The following is a 7,987-nucleotide window of genomic DNA, read 5'->3' as shown; positions in this document are numbered from 1 at the left end:
AAACTGAAGTTCTCCATCAGCCAGCCCCAGGGAAACCCTACGTTGAGCCCAACATCACAGTCAACGGTCAGAGACTCAGTGCGGTGGAGTGGTTCACATACCTTGGCAGCACACTGTCACGAAATACGACCATCGACGATGAAGTGAATGTCAGGATTGCAAGAGCAAGCGCAACTTTTGGTAGACTCAATGCAAATGTCTGGAACAGAAGAGGCATTAGTCTTGAGACCAAGCTAAAGGTCTACAGAGCAGTAGTTCTCCCCACACTACTGTACGCCTGTGAAACTTGGACAGTGTACCAACGACATGCCAAGAAGCTGAACCACTTCCACACAACATGCCTCAGGAAGCTACTGAACATCAAGTGGCAAGACAGGACCCCAGACACAGAGGTGCTCGCAAAAGCCACCCTTCCCAGCATCTTCACCATCCTGATGCAGTCCCAGCTTCGCTGGGCTGGACACGTGGCGCGCATCCCAGACCATCGGCTGCCCAAAAGGCTCTTCTATGGCGAGCTGCAACAAGGGAAGAGATCACACGGAGGTTAGAAGAAGCGCTTCAGAGATACTCTGAAAGTCTCTCTGAAAGCGTTTGATATCAACCCTGACTCCTGGGAGGAATCTGCAGTGGACCGTGACAAATGGCGCGCTGCTGTGCACAAAGACGCCAAGTTGTGCAAGGCCAACAGGACTGCTGCAGCTGTTCAGAAGAGGCAGGCCAGAAAGTCACGGGCAAACAAGCTCCCTGACAATGATATGCCTGTCTTTGTCTGCCCCAACTGTCAGCGAACATTTCGTGCGCAGATTGGACTATTCAGCCATCTGCTCATTCACAGATAGATTCATGAGCATCCTCCCCCCCACCCCACCACCACCCTCCCCCCATCCCCCAGCTGGATGACAACGATGGTCATCATCGATCTCGATGGACACACCACCACTATTAGTTGTTTGAAGTTGGCGTTTATAACGTTTCCATTTTCTCTAGCGTTGTCTCTCCCTATTCACCCTCCACACATACACACACTTTTACCCCCCACTCTCCCTCCTACAACCCCTACCCCCACGGGTTTTTTTCCCCCCCGTCTAATATCACTTCAAATGGAAAGACGTTAAACTGAAGACAACAACAACAACAACACACACACACACACACACGCGCACGCGCGCGCGCGCGCGCGCACACACACACACACACACACACACACACACACACACGTGTGTGTGTATCTTTATTGTTCTTCTTCCTCAGTGTTCCCAGGCCATATTCAGACGGTGAGTCCAGAGTAGGTTACGAAGTCCGTAGACCGCTGGAGCTCTGTAGCTGTACCCCATAACTTGTCCTGGAGCGCTGCGGGACTGGGCCAGGTCTGGCGCCTCAGCTCTTTGTGTAGAGGGCAGTCTTGCAGGACATGGGCTGGAGTTTGAGGAGTGGTGTCACACGGACATTGGTCTGTGTGGGAAATTTTCAGTTTGTACAGATGGCAGAGGAGCTGGCAGTGGCCTGTGCGCAGTCTGAGGATGATGACTTGCTGAGCTCGACCCAGTTGATGGATCCTGTCCTTTTCTGCTCCCAGATGTAGCTGTTCTCGCCAGCTGTTTCTGAAGTGGCTGAGCAGAATGGTCTTTGCCTCCCAAAAGCTAAGGGGGTGGGCAGTTTGGGTGAACCTGCTTCAGTTTCAGTTTCAGTAGCTCAAGGAGGCGTCACTGCGTTCGGACAAAACCATATACGCTACACCACATCTGCCAAGCAGATGCCTGACCAGCAGCGTAACCCAGCGCGCTTAGTCAGGCCTTGAGAAAAGAAAACAAAAAACAAACAAACGGGGGAATAAATAATAGATAAGCTTACATAAATAAATAAGTAAATAAATAATAATTATAATATAGAAAAAGGTAGTAATAATAATAATAATAAAGTGATAATAATAAAATAAATAAATAAATAAGACAACAATGGTGATAAATAAGCAAATAAATGTAAAACATGAAGACACATTCACACATACACCCACACATGCATAACAGATATGCACCAAACATGCAGTTTCACAGATATGAAAGCACAGTCAAATACATATAAACGTACATGAGCTCCAACACACACACACACACACACACACGCACACACACACACACATTACCTTGCACCTCCTCTACCCCCCTCCTCCACACACTCATTTCTAGTCTACGTATCGCAGCTTCCACGGCACACACACACACAAACACACACTCACAGAGATGAACACTTACTTGTACAAGCACACACACATACGCCCATATCTCCCACCCCTACCCCACACACATATATACAAAGATATATATATATATATATACGTTCCAGTATCCTGTTGCTCCCACAGTGTAGGCATGCATACACTCACATACCTCATCCTCTACCCCACCTCCCCCCCGCACCCCCACCTCCCTTCACACACACACATACACACACACACACGTACACAGAACTCTCCTGACACTTGTGTACACTTACACTCTCGCGCATGCACAAACGCACTCGAAAGCACAGACCCACACATACACACAAACACACACATACACACATGCACAGAGGCTGCCACTGATTGGCTGCAAGAGGGATGGGAAAAGATCTCTGATGCCAAATAACGTGGCGTCTAGTGTGTTGCTCAGTCTATTGTATTTGGAAAAGCCCACAGAGACTCTGTTCCGTTTTGAAGAAATTTGCGCAATGTTGGTTTGGAAATGATGCCGATATTTGTTTGATTTGCAAAGCATCGTGCTCTACCTTTCATGTTAGACTTGCGGCCGCTCCCTCTCTCTGCTTTTATTTCTTTGAGGCGATCGATGGTGTGATGGCCTTGTACCTGTTCTTTTTGATATTCTTTGACTTTTCTGAGGATTTCCGATTTTCCTAGATGTAGGCCGCTCGTTGGTGTTGCGTTACCAGCAAGTCTGTCAGCTCGCTCATTTCCCTTAACACCTGCATGTCCCGGGCAGTATGACCATGTGAGTTTATTAATCTGAAAGTTGCGCATTGCCTTATGCCACTCTGGGCTTCCCATTCCGTTTTCAATTTTCTGTATGAGGTTCATTGAGTCTGTTAGAATCATGGCATGTTGGTTTCCGGGCGTATGGATGGACGATAGCCACTGGAGGGCATGTGTCGCAGCTTCAACTTCCATCGTTAGGCTGGAGGTTGTGACTTTGTAGGCAGCATTCTCTTCCCTAACTGTTTTTCCATTTTGTTTCGCAGTGAATCCCCAACCAGATTGGTCTTTGGTGACTGAGCCATCTGTGTATATGATGATGTCCTCTTCTTTACTGTTTTCTTCTATGAGTAGCTTCACCTGAACCTGCTTCCTGCTTTGGAGAACTTGTCTGCCTCTTCGTTTCCTGCAGTGCCGCAGTGAGAGGGGATCCACTACAGGACCGTTGTGGTTCAGGGTCTGCATCTCAGACAGGATGTCTTGCAAGGTTTTGTCCCCCACTCTGGTCTATTGTAGGACAGCTCGGTAGTCAGTGAGGAAGACAGTGTGGTCTGGCAAACTGTCTCTCTGGTTGAGGAGTTGGGCTGCAGCTAGTAGCGCAGATGCTTCGGCTCTAAAATTTGTTGAGGTGAGGCCAGTAACAATGGAATGCCTCACTGACCTGCCATCTGGGAATCGGATGTGGACCCCCCCTCCCCCGTTCCTAGCAGCATTCTCGGCAGAGCTGTATGCGTATACACGGGTAATCCCTATCCAGTGCTTTCAGGGTCAGCAGCTTCAGCTCAGCATCCAGGAACTGGCCTTTGCTCTGAATGCTGTGGATGTCAAAGACAGCAGGAGGGACATCCAGTGACCACTCTTCAAAGTCTTGCAGGGGTTCAACTGGTTGGTTCCTGTCAGACAAACACTGGCAATGGGTCTGGTGGAGGGCCCTGACGAGGTGGTTTGTGCTTCTGCACTTCAGCCTTTTCTTGGTTGGGGCCTAGAGTTTTGAAGACAATGGGTGTGATGGAAGCTGTTTCATCTACCCACTCTGGTGAAGCAGTCTCACATCTCTTCTCTCTTCCAGAGACACGAGTTCAGCAGTCCCTGCCATAGTATTGATGGATGTGGTCTTCATGCCACCTGTGATGAGGCGCAGACTGGCATTCTGGATTTTGGCCAAGGGTTCTGTGCTAGACTTTGCTGCTGTTGGCCAGGCGTTGGAGGCATACTTCATGTGAGGTCTGACTGATCCTGTGAAAACCTGAACTGGTACTCTGGTGTAACAGGCCAGATCTTATCCTGGTCAGATCTTACCCCCATAAGAACTGGCCTTGGCCAGAGTTTACCCCCGTTAGAATTGGCCTTGGCCAGAGTTTATCCCCGTAAGAACTGGACTGGGCTACATCTTACCCGGGGTAATGTTTGGCCTAGGCCAGTTTATATCCCCTGGGCCATTTCTTACCCCCTCTTTTTTTCTCTGAAATACATTGATATTTGAAGAGTGCCAAGATTAACAACATTGGAATGAAGGGTATGTGAACTGCGAGGAATATATTTCACACAATAGTTATTACCAATGGGCTTTTATTAAAAACTGGAAAGTTATCAATGAACTTGTCGCTTGGATAAAACTGTTGTCTTATTTCTAATTAAAATTTTCGATATGGAACACCTGTTTTAATTGATATTCTCTTTGAACATGAAGTTCGTTCCTGGAGACGTTCAGTCGTTCTGATGTACAGTGACTGCTTTTGATGAATTATACTTAGTAATCTTGAGTTGGAAATAGAAAGAGGGAGACGTAGTGGCACACCACGAGAGTTTGCAAGGTTTGTAATATGGCTGTGATTGGGGATGAGTTCTATCTTATAATGGAATGCACAAAGTATAATGACTTCCGAGACGAGCGTGTGCATAAAAAAATATTTGTCTCCGAAGTCGGTTTTCATTTTTGTTTGTTTTTTGTTCATAGGAAGCAGATGGAATGGAATTTGTTAGCTATAAGTACATTTATCAAATTTGCACATTCAAATGCTAATTGTTATTTGAAACATATTTGCGTTTTCTTATTAAGGTATAGTGTTGTGTATTTGAATGTCTTCTTTTGGGCGTAAAAGTATCATTTGATAGCAGTCCTCCATAAGCAACTGGAGTGAAAGGATCAATAAAACTTTAAACGATAATTTTTTAAGATAATGAACAGGGAATAAAGATGAAACTGAGAAGAGAAACAAGAAAGAAAAAGAAGGTATTGAAGATAGGTATCTCCACTAAAAAAATCAAAGAGCAAGAACAGAGACAAAGAACACACACACACACACACACACACACACACACACACACACACACACACACACACACCCTTTATTGTTGTGTCTATAAACCTTTCATTCACGGTTTTCATGACATCTGATTCTGATTCTGATTCTAATTCTGATTCTGATTCACATACACAAAATGATTATTTAGCCCTCGCGCTGGGACTATACGGCGTAGGGGCGCGTCCCCCGGGTGGCGGATGGGGGAGCCCTCCCTTTGGGGGTTGCACCAAATGATATGGAATAAGGTGCCGTGGACCCACATAGTCTAGGAGAAGGACAACTCTGATTTCAAACCCGGGCAGATGGAGTCCGTTAGCCTCAGCAGGCAGTCCTTCCAAGAGAAGGAAAACTCCCAAGAGAAAACCTGGCCAACTGTAAACCGTTACCAGAACAGGAGATCACCGAAGACGGCGCCACGGTGGCCTCTCTAAGGGGCGTGACCTAGTCAAAACCGGCTGTGCACGCACTTTACGACACATGGCTACGCAGACAACGCTAGACCGATGTGGTGTCGTCTTCCTGGACCATGGCCGGGGTGAGACGGTGCCGGGCCCTCAGCTTAAAGGGGCCCATCCACTACTACCGACCACGGACGCGATGCTTCTCAGACTCTTCTGGAAGAAAAGATTGGAGCACATGGGCAAGCAGCAGACCCCATCCCATATTCTCCAAGACTGCCCCCTGTATGAGAAGATGCGGCAGCAGTCCTGGCCTGGGGGTGCTGACCTCAACACCAAGCTCTGGGGGACGGTAGCCGATCTTCGCCGGACGTCCGAGTTCGTGGCATCCCTCGGACTTCGACCCTGACTGCGTAGCTGTCGAACGCAAAAGAAAGAAAGAAAAGAAAGATTATTTAGCAGTTTATTTTGCGCCGGGATGATTTGGGGGTCAGCTTTATGTTCCCATAGGTTTAAATTCCCCAGAATTTTCCTTCAGCCAGCTACAAGTTCTCACATGACTATAATCCCCCAGGTCTATGTTCCCACGGGTCTATGTTGCCCTACATTTACGTTTTCTGGGTCTTTGTTCCCCCAAGTCTTTGTTCTCTCAGTCTATATTCCCCTAGGTCGATAATCCCCCCAAAAGCGTTTTTGGTAGGTCAATGTTCACCCAGGTTTATATTACTCCATGTCTACGTTCCCCCAGGTGTGTATACCCCCCAAGTCTTCACCTTCACCTATCCCGTAGTCTTGTGGACCATTGGGGCGCCACAGGTGATCTAGCAACCAGCATCCTCCAATCCTCTCAGTTTTCTGACCTCCTGATTGTATCGTTCAACCTCAAGCCCGTCCATTCTGGGATGTTGTCCTCTCATCTCTTCCTCTGTCTGCCTCTCCTTCTCCCTCCTTGCACTGTGCCCTGCAGGAATGTCTTGGCAAGCCCTGATGATCTCATGACATGGCCATACCGTTTGAGCTTGTGTCTCTTGACCAAGGTCAACAGGTCTTCGTAGGGTCCAATGACTTGTCTGATTCTGTTTCGAACTTCTTCGTTCGTGATATGATCTTTGTAGGAGATGACCAGGAGTCTTCGAAAGCATCTCATCTCAGTGGACTGCATTCTCTTTTCTATTTCAGCTGTTAATGTCCACGATTCACATGCATACAAGAGTATTGATGTCACCAGGGTACGCATCAGTCTGATCTTTGAGCCGAGTGCAATGTTCCGGTCGTCCCAGGTGTACCTCAGTTTTGTGAGCGCTGCTGTCGCCTGTGCAATCCTGGAGAGTACTTCGGGTTTGGATCCCTCATCTGTCACAATTGCTCCCAGGTATTTAAAGCTGTGGACAGTTTCTAGCTTCTGGCCATCCACTCTTATGTCAGTGCTGATGCCATTGGTGTTGTTGGTCATCAGTTTGGTCTTCTCTGCACTGATCTGCATGCCATAGGCTCTAGAGATTTTATCAAGGTGGTCCACTAAGCTAGCTAGCTCCTCTTCTTTTCCTGCTAGGCCATCAATATCGTCGGCGAAACGTAAGTTGGTGACTGCTCTGCCTCCGATGTTGACTGTTCCTTTGTGGTCTTCAAGTGCGTCAGTCATGATTCTTTCCAGGAAGATGTTGAAGAGAGTTGGTGAGAGCAAACAGCCTTGCCTCACTCCGACTGTGGTTCTGAGCCAGTCCTCTATGTTACTGTTGAAGTAGACTGCGCTGGTGGCTTTGTCATAGAGGTTCTGTATCACTCGGGTCAGGTTGGCATTCATGTTATAGAACCTCATGGTGGCCCATAAAGCTGCATGCCATACTCTGTCAAACGCCTTCTTGAAATCCACGAAGACGTGGTAGAGGTCTTGCTGATGTTGGAGGTACCTCTCGCACAGAATCCTGAGGTTGAAGATTTGCTCTGTTGTACTGTGCCCTGGTCTGAAACCTGCTTGTTCCTCTGCGATGATCTTCTCCACTTGTGGCTTCAGTCTATTTAGCAGGATCTTTAGCATGACTTTGCTGGGATGGCTTATTAGGCTGATCGTGCGGTAGTTCTGGCACTGTTGTAGATTGCCTTTCTTGGGGAGGGTGATGATCAGTGACTGGGTCCACGGTGTTGGCCACTCCCCTGTGTGCCAGATCTTGTTGCAGATGGTTTTGAGGGCTGTGATCATTGCTTCTCCCCCTGCTTGGACCAGCTCTGCTGGGATATTATCCACTCCTACTGACTTCCCCTTTTTCAGCGATTTTACAGCTGCTTCCACTTCTTCTCGAAGGATGGGGTGGTTG

The sequence above is a fragment of the Babylonia areolata genome, chromosome 30 (assembly GCF_041734735.1).
Source record: "Babylonia areolata isolate BAREFJ2019XMU chromosome 30, ASM4173473v1, whole genome shotgun sequence".
Taxonomy (NCBI): domain Eukaryota; kingdom Metazoa; phylum Mollusca; class Gastropoda; order Neogastropoda; family Buccinidae; genus Babylonia; species Babylonia areolata.
This window is presented reverse-complemented; position numbering follows the sequence as displayed.